This window comes from Rhincodon typus, chromosome 4 (assembly GCF_021869965.1).
Source record: "Rhincodon typus isolate 14 chromosome 4, sRhiTyp1.1, whole genome shotgun sequence".
Lineage (NCBI taxonomy): Eukaryota > Metazoa > Chordata > Chondrichthyes > Orectolobiformes > Rhincodontidae > Rhincodon > Rhincodon typus.
Genome location: NC_063335.1, coordinates 96,292,805 through 96,317,035, shown reverse-complemented (window position 1 = coordinate 96,317,035; position 24,231 = coordinate 96,292,805). Strand labels below are relative to the sequence as shown.

Here is a 24,231-nt window from a genome sequence, read left to right as displayed (position 1 = left end):
CGTCAGCCTTCCTGCTCCTCTGATACTGCTTGGCCTGCTGTGTTCATCCAGCTCTACACCTTGCAATCTAACGTTTCAGTCTAGATGACTCTTCATCAGAGCTGATGTGAAATGTGGAGGGGGCAGCATTTATGCAATAGTTGTGGATGAAGTGTTGAGGGAGAGAAAAAGAGTGCAAATAGTGCATATTAAGTGATTGGAATGTGAGAATGGCAGAACTGCCAAACTGGAAATAACAGATGCTCCCACGAGAGCAGGAGTTTGTGGGGGGAGGGGGAGAGAGGACATAGTGACAAGAGAATACAACAAGCTAAAATAAAGGGAAGAAATGGGAGTGAGTTCACAATCTGAAGGTGTTGAACTCAATATTAAGCCAGAAGGTTATAAGTGCCTAGTCTGAAGATGAGATGTTGTTCCTCCAGTTTTCACTGTGATTCACTGGATCTTTGCAGCATGTCGAGGAGAGACAAGTTGGCATCTGAGCAAGACACTGTGCTAAAATGACCGGTTATGGGAAGTTTGGAGTCATGCTTGTGCACAGGCCAGAGGTGTTCTGCAAAGTGATCACCCAGTCTGTGTTTGGTTTCTCCAATATAGAATGAACCACATTGGATGCAGAGAATGCAATAGACCAGGTTGGAGGAGGTACAGGTGAAATTTTGCTTCATCTGGAAAGACTGGGAAGAGATGAGGGGGCAGGTGTCACACCTTCTGCAATTACTTGGGAAGATGCCACGGGAAGGAGAGGTGGTGTCGGTGGTCATCGAGGAATGGACTAGGGTATCCCGGAAGGAATAGTCCCTGTAAAATACAGACGGGGGAGTAAGGAGAAGATGTGTTTGGTGGTGGCATTCTGCTGGAGTTATCTGAAATAGTGGAGGATGATTCTTTGAATGGGGAGGCTGGTGGGGTGAAAAGTGAGGATAAGGGGGACCAATCACGCTGTGGAAAGTGATGGGAAGGTACAAGGGCGGAAGCATGGGTAATAGGTTGGATGCAATTGAGGGCCTTGTCAATCACTGTGGGCGGTAAACTGTGATTATGGAAAAAGGAAGCCACGTCAGTGGTGGCATCATCCAAACAGATACGATGTTTTCAGCATGATGCTTCAGCTATTTGCAATAAGCACGGTCTTGACTGTATCCACCCTGACAATGTTTCCAAGAATTTCAAAAGAATGTCTAACATTAGATGGTTCTGCAATTGGACATTTGCTGCATAATCCTGAATGTGCAATGAATTACATGACAACCAGTTAGGATTATCATAGAGTCATACAGCACGGAAACAGACCCTTCGGTCCAACCAATCCATGCTGAACATAATCCCAAACTAAACTAGGCCCACCTGCCTGCACCTGGCCCATATCCCTCTAAACCTTTTCTATTCATGTATCCATCCAAATGTCTTTTAAACATTGTAACTGTACCCTCATCCACCACTTCATCAGGAAGTTCATTCCACAGGTAAACCACCCTGTGTAAAAAAATTGCCTCTTACGTTTTTTTTAAATCTCTCTCCTCTCATCGTAATAATGTGCCCCTTAGTCTTGAAATTCCCCATCCTAAGGAAAAGACAACTACCATCAGCTCTATTTATACCTCTCATTATTTTATAAACTTCTATCAGGTCACCTCTCAACCTCCTATGCTCCAATGAAAAATGCCCAGCCTATCCAGCCTTTCCTTTTAATTCAATCCTTCCATACCCAGCAACATCCTGGTAAATCTCTTCTGAACCCTGTCCAGCTTGATAATATCCTTCCTATAACTGGGCACAGTATTCCAGAAGAGGCCTTACCAATGTCCTGTACAACCTCAACATAATGTCTGAACTCCTATTCTCAAAGGGCTGATTTGCATACACTGGAATAAGGTTCACCATGCCTAAGGGCCACGTAGAGGTATTTTGTGGCCTTCCTTGTCGGAATCTTCCTGTACTGAAGATCTGTTCCGTTTCTGGTATTTCCCACATGGGCTCATTGAAACCTTGACCCCACCTTTCTAGCCACATTGCGTTGCTGTCACTGTGGCTGCAAGGCAATGAAGGCAAAGGCAAACTGAGGAAGAAAAATGCACTGCAGTTGCAGAATAAGAAGGTCTCCTCAGTATGTGGAGGAGGCCCAGGAACCGAGAGACTAACATCCTTGGTACCATTTCCTCCAGATGACAGCCACCACATACTGAGGATGTCATACAGTCATAGAGGTCTACAACACAGAAAAAGGCCATTTGGCCCTTCAAGCCTGCACTGATTAAAACCAAGCACCTAATTATTCTAAGAGATAGTAGGAACTGCAGATGCTGGAGAATCTGAGATAACAAGGTATAGAGCTGGATGAACACAGACGGGTCTAGGCCCGAAACGTCAGCTTTCCTGCTTCTCTGATGCTGCTTGGCCTGTTGTGTTCATCCAGCTGTACACCTTGTTATCTCACCTAATTATTCTAATCCCATTTTCCAATTCTTGTCACACAGCCCAGAATGCCTTGGCATAGCAGTTGCACATTTAAATACTTCTTAAATGTTTTGAGGGTTTCTGCCTCTACCACCTTTAGAGGCAGTGTCCTGGGACACCATCATATAACTATGTTCATCTGCTTGAGTAGGGCTGTACTTACATTGCATTTTGAATGCCATATCATAACAAGGCAGGCTTCATCAACAGAAAACATTTTTACTCAGTAAATATACAAATCATCTGTGATAATCGGTACTGCAATGATAGAACTGTACAGCATGGAAACAGACCCTAAGGTCCAACTCGTCCATGACGACCAGATATCCTAAATTAATTTAGTCCCATTTATCAGCATTTGGCCTATGTTCCTCTAAACCCTTCCTAATTAGGTAGCCATCCAGATGCCTTTAAATGTTGTCAATGTACCAGCCTCCACCACTTCTTCTAGCAGCTCATTCCATACACACACCATCCTCTGTATGAAAACTTTGCTCCTTAGGTCCCTTTTAAATATTTCCCCTCTCACCATAAACCTATGCCCTTGGACTCTCCATCCCTGGGAAAAAGACCTTTGTTATTCACCCTACCCATGCCCCTCATGATTTTATAAACATTCATAAGTTAACCCTCAACCTCAACCTCTGACACTCCAGAGAAATTAGCCCCAGCGGCACAGTGGCTCAGTGGTTAGCACTGCTACCTCACAGTGCCAAGGGATCCTGGTATGATTCCATCCTTGGCAACTAACTATGTGAAGTTTGTACATTCTCCCCGTGGATGCGTGGGTTATCTCCGGGTGCTCTGGTTTCCTCCCACAGTCCAAAGATGTGTAGGTTAAGTGGATTGGCCATACTAATTTTGCTCATAGTGTCCAAGGATATGCAGGCTAGTTGGGTTAGCCATGGGAAATGTAGGGTTACAGGGATACAGTGGATCTGGGTGGGATGCTCTTCGGAGGGTTGGTGTGAACTCGATGGGCCGAATGGCCTGCTTCCACACTGGAATTCTATTCTGTTCTATTCAGCCTCTCCCTATAGCTTAAGCCCTCCAACCCCCAGCCTCATCCTTGAAAATTTTTTCTGCACCCTTTCAAGTTTAACAACATTTATCCTATACATTTTAGAGATGTATGCAAAAGCCCTGGATGCTGTTTTCACATAGATCTTTGCTACCTCTAAGGTCTCTGCTTCATTTCAAATATCTGATACCTTAAAAGGATGGCTGCTGGGACCAGAAAGGATTATCCTCTGCAACCAATGTTAATGACTGTATTATGTTGACATGTTGACATCTTGACTGAGGTTGAGTGGAGATTCAATACAGCCCAATCTTTCACCAAGGCCCTTGTGGAGCAGGTAATAGGTGAATTCTTGAATATAAGTTTCCCATGCTTTAGTTAGTGGAGGGATGAAGGGGTGGTACAGATCATATAATCCTTAAACACTGCACTCTGCACCATTATATTAGGCAACAAGGAGATGGGATGGATGCTGAGGAGTCAGAAGATTGGCAGCAATATCCTATAAGCATTCCTACAAACTTAGGTCCCTATCTGCTTCAAGCAGATTGCCATCATCCCAGTACCTAAGAAAGCACATGCAATGTGCTTTAATGACTACCGCCCAGTGGCTCTGACCTCAATAATCATGAAGTGCTTCGAGAGGCAGGTCATGGTCCACATAAACTCCAGTCTCCTAGCCTGCCTCAATCCCTACCAATGTAACAGGTCCACAACAGATGCCATATCCCCAGAATATCTGGACAACAAGGACACCTATGTCAGATCATTGATTACAGCTCAACCTTCAACACAATTATCCTCTCCAGAATGATCTCAAAAGTCCGTGACTTTGGTCTCGGCTCTGCCCTCTGCAACTAGATCCTCAGCTTCCTGACCCACAGACCGCAAATCAGTGAAGATTGGTAACTCCATCTCCTCCACAATAATACTCAACACTGGAGCTCCCCAAGGATGTGTCCTCAACCGCCTACTCCCTATACACCCACGACAGTGTTGCCAAATTCCAAATGAACGCCATCTTCAAGTTTGCTGATGACACCATCGTAATAGGATGGATAGCTAACAACGAGTCAAAATACAGAAGGGAGATAGAGGGCTTGGTGACATGGTGCAATGAGAACAACCTCTCAATCTCAATGTTCAGCAAAACTAAAGAACTGATCATTGACTTCAGAAAGAAAGGAGGAGAACATGCCCCCATCTGCATTAATGGAACTGAGGTTGAGAGGGTGGAGAGTGTCAAGTTCCTCAGAGTGGTGATAACCAACAACCTGTCATGGGCTTCCCATCTAGATGCAACAGTCAAGAAGGCACAACAATGCCTCTTCTTCCTCAGGCAGCTCAGGAAATTTGGCATGTCCATAAAGACCCTCACCAACTTCTGCAGATGCACTATTGAAAGCATACTGTCCGGGTGCATAATGACCTGGTACAGCAACTCCTCTGCCCAGGACATAAGAAACTACAGAAGGTGGTGTGCACAGCCCAAACCATCATGGAAGGCAACCTTCCATCCATGCACTCCAGTTACACAGCTTGTTGCTGCGGAAATGCTGCCAACATCATCAAAGACCCATCCCACCCCGGTAATGATCTCCTACAAGCTCTTCTGTCCAACAGAAGATACAGAGGCCTGAACACATGCACCAGCAGGTTCAGAAACAGCTTCTTCCTCAGTGGATCTTTTACTTTGACATTATTTATTCAACTTGCCTCATTACACATCACCAAATCCAAAAACCACTGTTTCTTGATTGGATTCACAACATTTCGTTCTAGGAAACTGTCCTGAATACACATTATAAATCTTCCTCTGTCAATCTGACTATCCCAATCTATATGAAGGGCTAAAGTCATCAATGATTAATGTATTGCCTTTTTTACATTACTTCATTATCTCATAATTTATTCTCTGCTCCATCATATAGCTGCTGTTAGGGAGTCTATAGTGTCTTCTTTGGTTTTTATTTCTTACCTACACCCATTTTTTATTCATTCACAGGATAAGGGCATTGCTGGCTAGGCCAGCATTTATTGACCATTTGTTGCCAGGTGGTAGAATGATGTGGAGGTGCCGATGCTGGACTGGGGAGGACAAGTCAGAAATCACATGACACCAGGTTATGGTCCAATAGGTTTATTTGAAATCACAAGCTTTCGGAGCAGAGCTGGTAAGCATTACTGGTAAGGGATGGAATAATTATGATAGCAAGAAATGATCTTGGTCAGAAGATGTAGAATCCAGAAAGGGAGGCGATAGCCTAGTGGTATTATCGCTAGGCTGTTAGTCCAGAGACCAAGGCAATATTCTGGGGAGCCTGGTTTGAATCACGCCATGGCAGATGATGGAATTTGAATTCAATAAAATCTTGAATTAAGAGTCTAGCAATGACTGTGATCCACTGTCAACTGTCAGAGAAACCCATCTGATTCACTCATGTCCTGCAGGGAAGGAAAATGCCATTTTTTTCTGGTCTGGCTTACACATGACTCTAGACCCACAGCAACGTGGTTGACTCTTACTTGCTCCCTGGGCAAATCGGGATGTGCAATAAATGCTGCCCCAGCCAGCGACGCTCTCATCCCGCAAATGAATAAAAGAAATATTGCCAAATTTTTGCCCATTCACTTAGCCTATCTATATCAATATGCGTTCTCTTTATGTCATCTTCTCAACACAGTTTCCGCACTATCTTTATGTTATCTGCAAACTTATCTATCTTGCTTTTACTCCACTATCTAAATCTTTGAATTAAATGCAAAATGATGAGACACCAGCATTGACCCCTGCTGGAGTCTAATTGTCACATCCTGCCACCAATTTATAAACATCAATCCAAGCCACTACCCCTTTTTATTTATTCCACCTTAGCCTTTTATGTGGTCTTCCTGAAATCTAAGTACAGTACCTCTGCAGGCTCCCCTTTCTCCAAACATGTAACTCCTTCAACAAACTCCAAAAAAATTCCCTTGGATGAAACTACACTGACTCTTCCCAAGTGCTTTGAGCTTTACCAAGTACGCAGCTAAAATCTCTTTAAGGATCAATTCTAACACCTTCCTCGTGACAGAAGTAAAGCAGTAAGACCCTATAATTTCCTGTTTTCTGCCTCCCTCCCTTCTTGAATACAGGGATTATATTTGATACTTATCATATTTCTGAAAATCTTCCTGAATTGAAGGAGTTTTAGAAAATTAACACCAATGTATCAACTACCTCATTAGAAACCTCATTTAAGACCCTTGGATGAAGTCCACCTGGAACCGGATGTCTGTCAGTTCGCAACTCCAGCATTTTGCTCGGTAATACTTTCGTCATGATTATAATTTTACTACGTTCTCCTTTCCCTTCGATCTCTTGATTAATATATACACTTGAACGTTTTTTGTATCCACTATAGTGAAGACAAAAACAAAATATTTGTTCATTTCATCTATTCATTTCCTTATTATCTGTGAACTTCCCCCGCTTACTCCCTAGAGGTTCACTCGCTTTATTCTTTTTCTTTATAAATATTTGTAGAAATTCCTGTATTCATTTTTAGATTCCTAGCTAGCTTCCTCCTACAGTCCCAACTTCCTCCTCCTGATTAACCTTTTAGTCATTCTCTGTGATTCTTTATATTCTGATCAATCATCTGATTTTCCACTCAACGTGATGCAGTTATATGCTTGAGTATTATGCTTTCCTCACATTAGATGATGTGTCCTTCCTTTAAAACTTTTCTTTTCGTAGGAATATGTTTATTCCATGTATTCGGAAATATCTCCATAAACAACTGCTGCTGTGCCTCTATTGATCTAACCAATGGTAGGTCATTTTTGCTAGCTCAGTTTTCATGCTCGCATTATTGTCTATATTTAGGCTTAAAATGAGGCCACTTTTTATGGTATCAGACAGGAATGTTCAAAAGTTGATTGGGGGAGGTTGTTCACAGGTAAAGTGACTTCTGGCATGTGGATGCTTTCAAAAATGAGATAATGATAGTTCAGTGAGAGGATACTTCATTTGTGTGAAAGGCAAGGCTGGTAGGTATAAGGTACACTGGATGACTGGAGATATTGAGGCTCTGGTCAAGAAAAAGAAGAATGCATATGTCAGGCATAGACAGTTTGGGATGAAGTGAATCCCTAGAGGAGTATAGGGGGAGTAGGAGTACACTTAAAAGGGAAATCAGGAGGCAAAAACGGTAGCTTGGGCAAATAAGGTTAAGGAAGATCCTCAGAAATTCAACAAGTACATTAAGGGTAAAAAATTGACTATGGAGGGAATAGGACCCCTTCAAGAACAGCAAGGCTGAGGGGATGGGTGAGATACTAAACAAATATTTTGCCTCAGTATTTACCGTGGAGAAAAACATGAAAGGAGGGAATTTGGGGAAATAAATAAGAGATGTCTTAAAAAGAGTCCACGTGACAGAAGAGGAGATGCTGGAGATTTTAAAATGCATAAAGGTAGATTAAATCCCTGGGACCAGATCAGGTGTATCCCAGAACATTGTGGGAAGCTAGGGAAGTGATTGATGGGCCCCTTGCTGAGATATTTGTATCATCAACAGCCACTGGTGAGGTGCCGGAATACTGGAGGGGGCTTATGTTGTGCCATTGTTTAAGAAAGGTTACAAGGAAAAGCCAGGGAACAATAGACTGCTGAATCTGACATCAGTGGTGGCTAAACTATTGGAAGGGCACCTGAAGGATAGGATCTACATGCATTTGGAAAGGCAAGGACTGATTAGGGATAATTAGCAGGGCTTTGTTCGTAGGAAATCGTGTCTCACAAATTTGATTGAGTTTTTTGAAGAGGTTAACAAGGAGCTAGATGAAGGCAAAATGGTGGACATTGTCCACATGGACTTTGTCAATGCATGTGACAAGGTCCTGCATGGTAGGCTGGTTAGTAAAGTTAGATCACATGGGATCCAGGGAGAGATAGCAATTCCATACAAAATTGGCTTGATGGTAGAAAACAGAGTGGTGGTAGAGGGTTGTTTTGTGGAGTGGAGGCCTATAACTAATAGTATGTCGCAAGGATCTGTTCTGGGTTCACTGTTGTTCATCATTTATATCAGATTTGGATGAGAATATAGGAGATTTGATTAGTAAGTTTGTGGATTACACCGAAATTGGTGGGATAGTGGACTTTGATGAAGGTTATCTAAAAGTACAATGAGATCTTGATCAGATGGGCCAATGGGCCGTGAAGTGGCAGATGGAAACAATTAGATAAATGCAAGATGTTGCATTTTGGTAAGGCAAATCAAGGCAGGTCTTATACAGTTAATGGTAGAGCCCTGGGGAGTGTTGTTGAACAGAGGGACCTAGGTGCGTCGGTTCACAGTTTCTTGAAAGTGGAGTCACAGATTGACAGGGGAGTGAAAAAGGCATTTGGCACACTTGTCTTCATTAGTCAGAGCATTCAGTAAAAGAGTTGGGACGTCATATTGTGGCTGTGCAGGATATTGGGGAGGCCACTTTTAGAAAAACTACATACAATTCTGGTTGCCCTGCTATCGGAAGGATATTATTAAACATGAAAGGGTACAGAAAACATTTACAACGATGTTACCAGGACTGGAGCATTTGAGTAATAAAGAGAGGCTGGATAGGCTAGTACTTTCTTCCCTGAAGCTGAGGGGTGACCTTAAAGATGTTTATAAAATCATGAGGGACATAGGTAAGGTGAATAACCAAGGTGTTTTTCTGAGGGTAGGGGAATCTAAAACCAGATGGCATAGGTCTAACATGAGAGGGGAAAGATTTAAAAGGGACTTGAGGGGCAACTTCTTCACACAGAGGGTGGTGTGTGTATGGAATGAGCTGCCAGAGGAAGTGGTTGAGGCAGGTACAATTACAACATTTAAAAGCCATTTGGACAGGCACATGAGTTGTGAAGGTTTAGAAAGATATGGGACAAAAATAGGCCAATGGCACTAGTTCGGTTTAGGATACCTGGTCTGCATGGGTTGGACCGAAGGGTCTGATTCTGTGCTATATGACTTGATAATGTTCTCCCTTTCAATTTGAATGTAAAATTCAATCCTTTTGTGGTCACTGCTAGGTAATGGTGCATTTACTCGGAGGTCATTAACCATTCCTGTTACTTACAATATCATGTTCAAAATGTTAGAATATCAGAAGTTAGAGAGTTTATGTTACTTGAAGTATTAAAGGTTAAGGTGATTTCTTTTAGGAGTTTAATAATAATTGATAAGAAAGAGGGAGGGAGAAAAACTTCATATGCTTATAGGGGAATCTAGAACAAGGAACATAGCATTGAAATAAGAGAAAGGCCTTTCAGGAGAGAAGTCAGGAAATACTTATTCACACAAATGGTCATTGAAGTTTGGAACTCTCTCCTGCAATAAACAATAATGGTAGTTCAATTAATAATTTTAATTCAGAAATTGATAGATTTGTTTTTGCTAGACAAAGGTAGAAATCAGATATGGAATCCAGGTTGGTGATGGCACTAACAAGAAGTCCAGCCAAAATCTCAGTGAACAGAGGAAAAAAATTCAAAGGTTGTATGGACTAATCTTCTTATGTTCTGAATTTCTTAAATGGACATGAGATTATGAGTTTATTTTAAATTGCAACATAAGAACATAGGAAATATGAGCATACTGTCAAGCCTGCTCTGCCATTCAACGTGAACATGGTTAACATGGATCTCAACTCCAATTTCACACCTGCTTCTCATATCCCTTAATTTTCTAATCAATTATCTTTCTGTCTCAGCATCAAATAAATATATCAAATGATGACAAATCCAAAACACTCTGGTGTAGAGAATTCCAAACAATCACAACCGTTAGATTGAGGTAATTTCTCCTTATCTCAATTCTAAATGATCAGAATTTTACCTTGAAACTGTGCCTCCTTGTTGTTGATTCCCCCAAGAAGGAAACAACATCTCGGTAGATATCCTTCAGGCCCTTTCATAATCTTGAATATATTAACAAAATTATCTTTCATTCTTCTGATTTTCAAAGAATATACAGCTAGTTGACACAGCCTTTCATCATAGGACAACCCTCTCATTCAAGGGACCACAAAGAATCACAGAAATGTTGTGGTGCAGTAGGAAGCCATCCAGTTCATCACATCTGTGTGGTTCTTCAAATGAACACCATTACCCAATTCCAAACTTTTGCATACTCTTGCACACTATTTCTATTCAAATAATCATCCAATACTCTCTTGGATGCATCAATTGAACCTGCCTCCACGATATTTCCAGGCAGCACACTCCATACCCTCACTTCCTGCTGTGTGAAAAAAATTTTCTCACCTCGCATTTGCTTCATTTGTAAATCACATTAAATCTGTGCCTTCTGGTTCTTGATCTTTTTACAAGAAGAAACACTTTCTGCCTATCTACTTTACCACCCCTCTTATGATTTTGGAAACTCCTACTATTTTTTCTGCACCTCTAACTCCAAGGAGCAGAGTCAATCTATCCTGATTAATGGAATTTCTAATTCCTGGAATCATTCTTGTAAATTGCTTTTGCACTCTTTCCAATACGTTCATTTCCTTCCTATAGTATGGCACCCAGAAATGTACTCAATACTCCAGCAGAGATCTAACAAGTGTCTTATATTTGTTTTCAATTGTGGGCTTTCACTGTACTGCCTCCAATGTCAGTACATCCTTCATTAAATATGGAGACCAAAATATGGATGGTATGTGGACATTGCTGACTAAGCCAGCATTTATTGCTCATCTCTAATTGCCCAGAGGGCAGTTAAGAGTCAACCAAATTGCTGTGGATCTGGATTTATATCTAAGTTAGACTTTGTAAGAATGGCAGATTTCCTTCCCTAAAGGACATTAATAAACTAGAACGTTTTTGAACAACTACTAATAGTGGTTAAATGGGTCAATATTGGGCTAGCTTTTCCATATGCCATAGTGGGAATCAAACCCATGTGCCCAGAACAACATGAACCTGGATCAGAGATAGTAGGAACTGCAGATGCTGGAGAATCTGAGATAACAAGGTGTAGAGCTGGATGAACACAGCAGGCCAAGCTGCATCAGAAGAGCAGGAAAGCTGACGTTTCGGGCCTCGACCCTTCTTCAGAAATCAGAAACTAGATTACTACTCCAGTGGCATTACCATGAGTCACTGATTCCCTCCCAGTCCCTGGGAATAAAGGGCAGATTCTTTTAAAAAAATAAATGAGACTTATAAATGTTGATGTTCAGAGAGATTTGGTTGTATTCTACATTTATACTGTAGTATAAGGTGTCACTCCCTATGAAATTTCACATTCTTGCATCTTTCCTGATGAGTGCAAGAAATTTTGAAAGCATTTCCTTTTTACAGCAATAATTCTTTATCCTTTAATCCCCTTGCAATAAAGGCTTTTCTAGTTGCTTGTTGTACTTGTATGTTAGGGTATTGTAATGAGTACAATCAAATCTCTCTGAACATCAACATCCACAAGTTTCATACTGACATTGCAGGCAGTACAGTGAAAGCTCACAATTGAAAACAAATATGAGACACTTGCTAGATCTCTGCTGGAGTATTGAGTACAGTTCTGGGAGCCATATTATAGGAAGGAAGTGAACATATTGGAAAGAGTGCAAAAGCAAACATTCTTCCCTTTATTCTCACAACCAACGTAACTTCTTACTTGTTCACATATATGCCACCTACTATCTCAATGGCCATTCAGTTAACACGTATATGTATATATCTCTTTGTAATCTTTTGTGTCTTCCTCATAACTCACATTCCCACATGGCTTTCTATCATCAGCAAACTTAGATACATTACCCTCTGTCTCTTCATCTAAGTCATTAATATGGATTTCAAAAAGCTGAGACCCCAGCACGAATCCTTGTAGCATTCCAAAGTCACAGACTGCCAACTTAAATATAGCCCATCTGTTCCTAATTTCTGCTTCTTGTCTATAAACCAATTCTCTACACGTGTTGATAGAATACTCTCATTTTCTTGAGGCATTATCATATGTGTTCATCCTTTGTGCAGCAGGTTCACTAAGTCCTACACTGATGGTATTGTTACACTCAGAACTTCAAGAGAGTCAAGGGCAGAGGTGTATGTAGTGGTCATTGCTAAGGAGAAGGTACCACAGAAGCTGAAAGGTCTAAAGGTGAATAAATCACCTGAACAAGATGGACTATACACCAGAATTCTGAAGAAGATGGCCAAGGAAATTGTAGAGACATTGGTGGTGATCTTTCTGGAATCACTGGAGCCAGGAAAGGTCCCAGAGGACTAGAAAATGGCTAATGTAACACCTCTGTTTTAGATGGGAAGCAGAAGACAAGAAACTATAAGCCTGTTAGCTTGATGTCAATCGTTGGTAAGTCCATTATGAGGATGAGATTGCAGAGTACTTGGAAGTGCATGGTAAAATAGGGCTAAGTCAGCATGGCTTCATCAAGAGGAGTTCAAGCCTGACAAATCTGTTAGAATCCTTTAAGAAGGTAACAAGCAAGTGAAACAAACGAGAGTTAGTGGTCGTGATCTATTTAGATTTCTAGAAGGCTTTTGACAAGGCCCCACACAGGAGGCTGCTAAATAAAATAAGAGTTCATGGTGTAAGGGACAAGGTGCTGCCATCGATACAGCATTGGCTGACTGGCAAAAGGCAGAGAATAGGGATAGGGTATCTTTTTCAGAATGGCAACGGGTGAATAGTGGAGTTCCACAGGCGTCCACAGTGACCTTATACAGGTTAATAAAATCATGAGGGGCATGGATAGGCTGAATAGCCAAGGTCTTTTACCCAGGGTGGGGGAGTCCAGAACTAGAAGGCATAACTTTAAGGTGAGAGGGAAAATATTTAAAAAGGACCTAAGGGGTGACTTTTTCCACACAGAGGGTAGTGCATGTATGGAATGAGCTGCCAGAGGAAGGGCTTAGAGGGATATGGGCCAAATACTGGCAAATGGGACTAGATTAATTTAGGATATCTTGTAGGCATGGACGAGTTGGACCAAAGGATCTGTTTCCATGGTGTACAGCTCTATGACTCTATAAAATTAATTAACTGGACAAAGGATCTGACGGTTTTGTTGCTGGGTTTGCAGGTGATACAAAGATAGGTGTACAGGCAGATACTGTTGAGGAAGTAGGGAGGCTGCAGTTAGGCTAGGAGAGTGGGCAAAGAAAAGGCAGATGGAATACATGATAAAGTGTGACGTTATACATTGTAAGAAGAACAGAGGTGTAGACTATTTTCTAAACAAGGAAAGACTTCGGGAATCTGAGGTACAAAGTGACTTGGGATTCCTTGTCCAGTGTTTTCTTAAGGTTAACGTGCAGTTGGCAGTTAGGAAGGCAAATGCAATGTTAGCATTCATTTCAAGAAAGCTAAAATATGAGGGCAGAAATGTACTGCAGAGGCTTTATAAGGCTCTAGTCAGACCACATGTGGAACATTGTGAGCAGTTTTGGGCCCCTTTTCTAAAGAAGGATGTATTGGCCTTGGAAGTGTTCCAGCGGACGTTTAAAAGAATGATGCCAGAGATGAAAGGCTTGTCATTATGAGGAGCAGATGAGGACTCTCAGTCTGTACTTTATGGAATTTAGAAGATGAGGGGGGATCTGATTGAAACTTACACAATACTGAGAGGACTGGGTAGAGTGGATATGGACAGACTAGCGCCCAAGGATACAGCCTGAGTAAAGGCACAACCATTTAGAACTGACATGAGGAGGAATTTCTTCAGCTAGAGGGTGCTAATCTGTAGAACTCATTGCTTCAGAGGGCTATGGAGGCCAATCAAGGGTTACAAGAAAAAGGCAGGAGAATAAGGGTTGAGAAACATATTAGGCATGATTGAATGCAGAGCAGACTCAATGGGCCAAATGGCTCCATCTTATCCTCAGAAAATTTATAATAAATCTGCTAAACAGGATTCTCCTTTTGAAAAATGAATGTTTATTTGTTTTAACCATACTATCATCTTTTAAGTGCATTTTTAAGACTTCCTTACTAATAGATTCTGGCATTGTCCAATGACTGAAGTCAGATTAATTGAATAGCTTAAATAGCAATGTTACATTTGCCTAGTTCTAATCTTCTGGGGCTGTTCCCACATCTAGGAAATTCTACAAAATCATTGCCAATGTATCACTATCTTGGTAGCAAATCTCTTCAAATTCTAGGATGCTAGTCTTCAGGTCCTGGGGATTTGTTGCATTTTAATCCTTTGTATTTGCCCAGTACATTTTCTCTGCTGATAATAATTACCTTGTATGCCGTTGAGGTGTCAACGAATTCTGTGGTCAAGAATTCAACAGGTTCACACCCTGTAAGTGAAGAAATTACTCCTAATATTATTCCAAAATGGCGAGCAATGTATCCTGACAATGTGGCCCCTTGTTCTGGGAACCTGACCAAGGGAAACATCACCTGCATCCAGCTAGTCTGTCAGAATCTCATATGAAATGACATCCCTCTCATTCTTCTAAAATTCAGTCGATACAGGCTCAGTCAACCCAATCCCTTCTCATACGGCAAACTTGCCATTCCAGGAAGCAGACTGGTGAACATTCTCTTTTCTTAGCTAAGGAGAGCAAACCTGGACAATATTCCAGCTGTGGTCTCACCAAGGCCCTGTACAGCTGCAGTAGGATTTTGTTACTTCTGTACTCAAACCCTCTTGCAATGAAGGCGAACAGACCATTTGCCTTCCCAACGGTTTGCTATATATGCATGCGTGCTTTCAATGACTGATTTAGAAGGTCACCTGGTGCCTTTTGCATATCAACATTTCTGAATTCACCACAATTTAAATAACACTCTGCCATTCTGTTTTTCCCACTGAAGTGGACAACCTCACACTTATCCACGTTGCTGCATTTGCCATGCAATTGACCATTTGATAAATCGTTCCAAAGCCACTTTACATCCTCCTCACAACTCACAATCCCACCTAGTTTTTTGTCATTAGCAAAATTGGAAATACTACATTTGATTCCATCACCATTCACATGGTGAATAATTGGGTCCAAACCCTGATCTCTATACACAATACTTGTCACCACATTCCGCTCTGAAAACAACCCATTTATTCCTTCTCTTGGTTTCCAGTCTGCTAACTAACTCTCAATCCGTGCCAATATATTACTCTAATCTGTGGAGAGAAAGCAGAGTTAACATTTCGGGTCCAGTGACCCTTCTTCATTAGTACCTGGGAAATGATGGTATATGTGCTGAAGACAGAAGGGAGTGGGGGAAGGGAGTAAATGAATAGGTGAAGAATAGGCCCAGAAAGAGAGAAAGACAGCTAGGCAGGCTATTAGAAAGATTACGATTACAGAATACTTAGAAAATACCAACAGGATTACACAAAGTCAACATGGATTTATAAAAGGGAAATCATGCCTGAGAAAGCTACTAGTGTTTTTTAAGGACTTAACTTGTAAAATACACAGGGGAGAATCAGTGGATGTGATGTATTTTGATGTTCAAAATGCTTTTGATAAAAGCCCACAGCAGAGGTTAGTGTGAAAAATCAAAGCACGTAGGATTAGGTTAATATAAATAAAAGGAGGATCTGTGGAAGCTGGAAATCTGAAATTGCTAGAGAAACTCAGTAGATCTGGCAACAGCAGTAGAGAGAAAGCAGAGTTAATGTTGTGAGTCCAGTTGCCCTTTTTCTGAACTATTAGCAGCTAGGAAAAGGTGGTGTATGTGCTGAGGACAGGGAGTGGAGTAGGAGTAAGCAAATGAATAGGGATGGAGCCCAGAGTTTATATGTCCAATTGTCCTTCTCTCTGGGCTCTGCCTCCACCTATCACTTACGCCTTCACCCCAAACATTCTCTTTGGATTTCATTTAATCCTTAGTTTCCTTTCTTAGGCACCTGGTTAATGGGCCACTTCTCGTGTTCTTTTGTCCAAGTGAAATGTATAACTGAAAGTAATCCATGCATTCATTATTTATTCATGGTCTTTCGCATCCAACTTGTCCATCATACCTTCATAATTCCCTTTGTTTAGATTTGGGACCCTACTTTCAGATAACATAGTTTCACTTTCTACAGTATTCCAATGAAGAATTCTATAACCTTTTTTCATGAGCAACGTCTTACTTCAAAATTATTAATTAACCTCTTCTCATTGCACAAAACCAGATCTAGGATAGCCTGTTCCCTAATTGGTTCCTCATTGTACTGGTCCAAAAAAAAATTTGTACACAGTTCTAGAATTCATCTGCCATGTTGTTCCTAACATGTTTTGCACAGTCCATAGCACTCCTGTTGCATGCACCTCTATTTTCCCCATTTAATGCCATCCCATACCTTAACTGTACTCTTCAAAGGCCTCTAGATAACTCCCAATAATGTTTTACACACCTTGTTGCTTCCCAGCTCCACTCAGACAGATTCACTCAACCAATCTTCAGGTCTCAGCTATGGTATTCAACAGCCGTGTCTCCGTAATTGCAACCATATAGCACCTATTTACCACTATTTACGCTGTTAATTTGTCTACCTTATTGAAAATGCTCTGAGCATTCAAATATAGTATCTTTAAACTCATCTTTGTGAAATTTTTACACAACTTTTTTGTACTACAGCTCCACTTGCAACTAGCCTTTACTTCCCCTACCTTCCGTTTTTGCTTTCTACTTTTCTATCATTCATTTCTAATTTTGTTTCCCTTTTTAATTGAGACTGCCATTCCATGTCACTCTAAGTTACATCCTTCCTCCACAGTACTAGCAAACACCCCTGTGAGGATATTGGTGTTGTCCTGGCTGGGATGCAAGCTATTCAGCTTTCCAGGTCCCAGCATTGGCCACAATGTTTCAAGAAACTAAATCCCTCCCTCCTACATCTATTCTCCATCTACACATACAACCGTTTATTCTCCTATTCCTGATCGTGCTTGCAAATGGCACTGGGAGTAATCCTGAGACTTTTACCTTTGAAGTCCTGCTTTTTAATATATTTCCTAGCTCTCTATATGTTTTTGCAGGACCTCATTCCTCTTTTTACCTCTGTCATAAGTACACACATGGACCAAGACCTTCATCTGATCTTCTGATTTTATGATAGAGGGAAGGTCATTGATAAAGCAACTGAGGATGGTTCAGCCTAGGACAAAACCCAGCAGAGATGTCTTGGAGCTGAGATGACTGATCTGTAACAATTATAACCATCTTTCTTTGTGCCAGGTCTGACCCTAAGCAGCATAGAGTTTATCCCTTGATTGACATTGATTCCAGTTTTGCTTGGGCTCCCTGAGCAACACTCAGTCAAATGCAGCTTTGATGTCAAAGGCAGTCAGTCTCACCTTGCCTCTGGAATTTAACACTTTTGTCCATTTTTGAACCAAGGCTGCAATAGGTCAGGAACTGAATGGTCCTGGCACTCAAACTGGATGTCAGAGAGCAGGTTATTGCTAAGTGATGGCAATATTGATGATACTTTTAGTAATTGACACTTAACAGTCTTTTGGATAATGGGGATAGGCAATAACTTCTGACCTAGCCAGTAACACCCACTTCCCATGAATGAATTTTAAAAAGTTTATCTACGTTATGGGGATGCTCCCCAAATTCTACTAAAAATGGGTTTGATTCTTTTTAACTACTGTTTCATGCACATAGCTTATTCTTTGATGCAATATTACCATTAAATTCTCTGGCTTTTTCTGTCCTGCTAAACTAGTCTTTACCCAAATAATTTCTTATTACTTCAATTTTACACATGAATATTTAAACTTTCTTTCACCAAAATCCACTTCCTTCTCTGTTGGCTTAAATACATTTTTCTCCACTTAATCATATTGGCTGGTTCACTCCTATGCTTGTACATTCTGACCATTCCTGTCACATTCTAGTTACAGAGATAACAAGGTGTAGAGCTGGATGAACACAGCAGGCCAAGCAGCATCAGAGTAGCAGGAAGGCTGACGTTTCGGGCCTAGACCCTTCTTCAGATCTAGGCCCAAAACGTCAGCCTTCCTGCTCGGCCTGCTGTGTTCATCCAGCTCTACACCTTGTTATCTCAGATTCTCCAGCATCTGCAGTTCCTACTATCTCTGTTAGCTCTATCACTATCCTTTGCCATCTCTTAATTTTCAGAATCTGCCTCCCTGCTAATTTAGTTTAAAGCCTTCTTTGCAGCTCTAATTATACAACTCGCCAGAATACTGGTTCCAGCAAAGTTCAGATGAAGCTCATTCCTGTGATACAACTTCCTCTTTGGCCAGTATTGGCATATCAGCTTCAATCACAGTTATAGCCACCTGTCCATGACCACAGACCAATTCTGAAATACCTTGCCTAAAGAGTGTGATATCTCCTGGAAAAAATGTCCCTGTAACCTTCCCCTCTCTGGCACACTGCAATGTCCAAACCGTGTGTTCCAGTTTACCCACTCGGAGCCAAAGTTCATTGAGGCGAACATGCTGGTGACCACCAGCTCTCCCATGATACAACTGTAACACATCACCTGTTCTGCTAACTTTCTTGTGTTATATTCGACTAATTATTTTTCAAGTCTTAGCTGTCACCTATAGTTTCAATAAATAGTCTAAAAAATTAAGCTGTAAATTTACTGTAATATTTGTATCCCTCCAATACTTGCTTAAACAAATGCCCCCATTTAGAGGGATAATATTTTAAAACTCATCAACCAGTCACCTAACCGTCACAAACACTGGTTATCTGGATCGATACGTTGAGCATCCATCTAGAGAATGGGCCATCCAAAATAAGTATTGTGTAATGAGAAAGGAATGATTGGCAATATAACAGTGTATGGTGCTTTGGAGAAGAGTGACCATAAAATGATGGAACAAGATGGAGAGTGACGTAGTTGATTCTGAGACTATAACCTCAATAAAAATAAAGGAAACTATGATCGTATAAGGTGTGAGCTGGCTATGATAAATTGGGGAGCAGTTTTTAAAAGTGATGATGCTAGATTGGCAATGGTAAACATTTAAAGAGTGCATGGAGGAACAGCAACAATTGTTCATTCCTGTCTGGCACAAAAATAAAAAGTGAAAGATGGCCTAATCATGGCTAACAAGAGAAGTTAGAGATAATATTAAATCTAAGGAAGTGGCATACAAATTGTCTAAAAAAACCCTCAGTCAGTCTAGATTTTTGGCAAAGGAAGACAAAGAGATTGATTAGAGGGGGAAAATAGAATACAAAAGTCCGCTTGTGGGGAACATGCAAATTGATTGCAAAAGCGAACACAGGTATTGGAAGAGAAAAGAATTAGTGAAGATAAATATAGATGCCTTTACTCAGAAACATGGGCCATTATAATGGGGAACAAAGATGAGACCAATTAAATACCTATTTTGATTCTGTCTTCACAATGAAGGACTCAAACAGTGTCCCAAAAATGTTGGGGAACACAGGGTCTACTGAGATGGATGAATTGAAGGAAATCAGCATTACTAGGGAAATACTATTGAGGAAATTGATGTGATTAAAAGCCATTAAATCCCAGGTCTGACAATCGACATCACTGAGTGCTTAAGAAAGTAAGCATAGAAAGTGTGGCTGCATTGCTGGTCATCTTTCAAGATTCCATAGTTTTTGGAACAGTTCCTATGGATTACAGGTTAGTTAATGTAATTGCACTATTTTAAAAAGGTGGTAGAGAGATATCAGGGAATTATTGACAGGTTACCTGACATTGGTAGCTGAGAAAATGCTAGAGCTCATTATAAAAGATTTAGCAACTGAGCACTTGGAAAACAGTGTCAGCATGGATTTACAACAGGGAAATCATACTTGACAAATCATTTGGAATTTTTCAAGGATGCAACTAGTAGAGTTGATAAAAGGGTAGTCAGCGGATGTGGTTTACTTGGACTTTCGGATGAATGGGCTTTTGGAAGAACGGGCTTTCAGAACAAATAAAGGTCCTACAGAAGTGATTAGCATATAAAACTAATAAGTGAGGGATTGGGGATAGAGCAGTGACATAGATAGAGAACTGGTTGGCAGATAGGAAACAAGGAATAGGAGTAAACTGAGTGGCAGACAGTGAGTAGTGGGGTAGTACAGGAATCAGTGCTTGGGTCCCAGCTATTCACAATATCATGAATGATTTAGATGATGGAATGAAAAGTAATATCTCCTTGCTTGAAGACAACACAATGCTGGGTGGGAGGGAAAATTGTGAGGAGGATGCAAACATTTTTCAGTCTGATTTGGACAAATTAAGGAAGTGAGCAAATGCATGGTAGATAAAGTAAAATGTGAATAAATGTCAGGTAGCAAAAACAGGAAGATAGATTGGAAAAGGGGGAGGTGCGATGAGATCCAGATGTCTTCATTCACCAGTTATGGAAAATAAGCACACAAGTGCAGTAGGCGGTGCAGAAGGCAAACGCTATACAGTATTGGAGCAGGCCACTCGGCCACACAAGGCCACTCAGCTACCCAACACAATCAAGCCAACTATCCAACTCAGTAGAGATAGTAGGAACTGCAGATGCTGGAGAATCTGAGATAACAAGGTGTAGAACTGGATGAACACAGCAGGCCAAGCAGCATCAGAGGAGCAGGAAAGCTGACATTTTGGGCCTAGACCCTCCTTCAGAAAAAAAAGTTGTTTATTTTTTCTGAATAAGGGTCTAGGCTCGAAACATCAGCTTTCCTGCTCCTCTGATGCTGTTTGGCCTGCTGTGTTCATCCAGTTCTACACCTTGTTATCCAATTCAGTACCCTGCTCCCCATATTCTCCGTGTCTCTTGATCCCTTTCGGCCTGAGAACTATATCTTTATCTTATGAAGGCCGCCACAGCAACAGGATTAATGTAAGGAGCAAGGATGCCTTACTGCAATTGCCCAGGGCCTTGGAGAGACCACACCTGAAATATTGGGTGCAGTTTTGGTCTCCTTATCTGAGAAAGGATAGAGGCGTCCACTGAAGGTTTACCAGACTGATTCCTGGGATGTCAGGACTGACGTACGAGAAAAGGCTTGATCAATTATGTCTATATTCATTGGCTTTTAGAAGTGGAGAAATATTGACCAAAGTTCAAACAGATTTCGCCTCAGACAGTTTCCAGGAAGAAAGATGGGATCCACAGTCAAGGATTTGAAGTTAGGTTGAGGATCAAAAATAATTGCCTCAGTTATCCCTCTCCCAGTTGCTGAAAGTTCTTACTCCAGTAGTGGGGTGTGACAAACATCTGACAAATTAAAGGGAAGTTACATTATCAATTGTGCTTTGAGGTGAAGTAGAAATCATACATTCAGGCAGAGTAGCACACAGTTTATCTATCAGTGTATTTTTCTTCCTTCAGAATATAGTGCATAGTTTTAGTAATTCAGTTATTAGAAAGATAATACTGGCCAACATAGAGGTCAAGGAAGCTAATTCATGACATTAAGAGCAAGGATAGTAGTTCTGATGCAAAGACTGCTGAATCATCTGGCTTGAGTGCTCATTTTCCCCTGTTTCTAAGTCTAACCTGGACAAATAGAAGTTTGGAGTGATGACAGAATGAGTGAATTTGAATGTGACTGTGCTGGTGGTGAAAAATCAGTGATGAGAAAGAAAGCTTCAATGTATTTGGTTCCCTTTACCTCCTCAAGGCATTCTAAAATATTACACAATTAGTGAATTATTTTTAAAGCAGAGCCCTATTCTTATATTGATTAAAGAAGCAACCAAACTTTCACTATTAACAGCAATCAGATGTAACAAGTTAATCTGTATTTAGCTTTGTTTGTTGGGAACAGGTGTCAGCCAGATGCCTGGAAGAACTTTTCTTGGAATAATGCCATGAAAGCTTTTATATCCACCTTAACAATTGGACAAATCCCCGTTCTATCACATCCGAACGATGAAAGGTTAAAGTTGCCATTGTCTTACCGGTACACACAACTGTTCTCTCATTAGTGACAGACTAACTGAAGGTGGTTTAATTTGAGAATTCCCTCACATCGGCTAGCTTAGTTGAGCTGTTTTGTGATGCAGAGTGATGCCAACAGCAAAGGTACATTTCCCACACCAACTGAGGTTACCGTGAAAATCACTCCTTCTCAACTTCCCCCTTACACCTCTGATAAATCAACACCCACTCATTATTGCACAGCCTTGTCAACCTAAACTATGTACTCAAGTCCTGGAATGGGGATTGAACTCAAAGTTTTCAGATGGAATACAGTGCTGTTGGTGACACTTTTCTAAAGTTTAATATCACCACATAATGAAGCACAAATGTAAGTGAGGTTGAGAAAAATAGTTTTACTTAATGGTTGATTTAAATATAAGATTTACAGATAGTCTATTCAAGACTTGAAAAGATCTGGCTGCTTAATGCTAAACCCTGGAACCAGCTTTTCGAAGCAGCAGTCATTGGTCATAAAGAAACAAAGAAGATAGGAGCAGATGAGTGCCATTCGACCCCTCAAGACTACTCCATCATTCAACATGACCACGGCTGATCATCGAGTTAAATGCCTTAATCACAATCTCCCCCGTAGCCCTTTATCCATCAGCCATAAGAACTATATCTACCTCCTTCTAGAAAACACATAATGTTTTGGCCTCAAAGACAATACAGTGTGGAACTAGAGGAACACAGCAGGCCAGGCAACATCAGAGGAGCAGGAAAGTTGATGTTTTCGGGTTGGGCACCTTGTGCGCAGTTTTGGTCTCCTTACAGAAAGAACATCCTTCTTCAGATAGAGTGAGTGCAGCGAACGTTTATCAAATTGATTCCTGGGATAGCATGACTGACATATGAAGAGAGATTGAGTCACTGAGTATTGTATTCACTGGACTTGAAGAATGAGGGGGTTTCTCAAAGAAACCTGTAAAATTTTAATAGGACTGTAGGTTAGATGCAGTAAGGATGTCCTTGATGGTGGGAGAGTCCAGAAAAGGATATGGGTAAACCTTTTAGGACTGAGATAAGATGGTATTTCTTCAGCTGGAGAGTAGTAAGCTTGTGGCATTCTCTACCACAGAAAGTGGTTGAAGGTAAAACATTCAGAGATAGCAAGAACTGCAGATGCATTTGCCCATACACTCAGCCTGCCCAAATCACGCTACAATATTTCTGCATCTTAACTGCTCATCCTTCTACCCAGCTTTGTGTCACCTGCAAATTTTAAGATATTGCATTTATTTTCCTCTTCTAAAATCATTAATATATATTGTGAATAGCTGGGCTCCTGGTGCCAATCCATGTCGTACTGCATTCGTCACTACCTTCCATTCAGAAAAAGACCTATTTATTCCTACTCTTTGTATCCTTATGGCTTACTAATTTTCTATCCATCTCATACACTACCACAAATCCCATGTGCTTTACACATTAATCTATAACGTGGGACTTTGTTGAAAGCCTTCTGAAAGTCCAAATAAACTACATCCACTGCCTCCTCCTGATCAACTCTATTAGTCACGTTCTCAAATAATTGCAGTAGATTTGTCAAGCATGATTTCCCTTTTGTAAATCTATGCTGACTGTGTTTGATCTCCTGTTTTCCACTGTTTTCTAAATGGTCTACGATAAAATTCTTGATAATGAACTCTAGCATCTTGCCCGCTAGTGATATCAGACCCAGTGGTCTATAATTCCCTGCTTTCTTTCTACCTCCGTTTTTAAATAGTAGGGTTACATTAGCTAACCTCCAATTTGTAGAAACTGTTCCAGAGTCTAAAGAATCTTGAAAAATAACCACCAAGACAACCACTATTTCTAGGTCCATTTCCTTAAATACTCTGGGATGCAGACTATCAGGCCCTGGGGACATATTAGT

The 24,231-nt window shown here is 40.9% G+C and overlaps 1 protein-coding gene across 1 annotated transcript in view; it reads right to left on the bottom strand.

Moving 5' to 3' along the window:
• Nucleotides 1-24,231, bottom strand: part of LOC125480963 (zinc finger protein ZFAT-like) — a 92,373-nt gene that overhangs the window by 21,263 nt on the left and 46,879 nt on the right. The window lies entirely within an intron of this gene.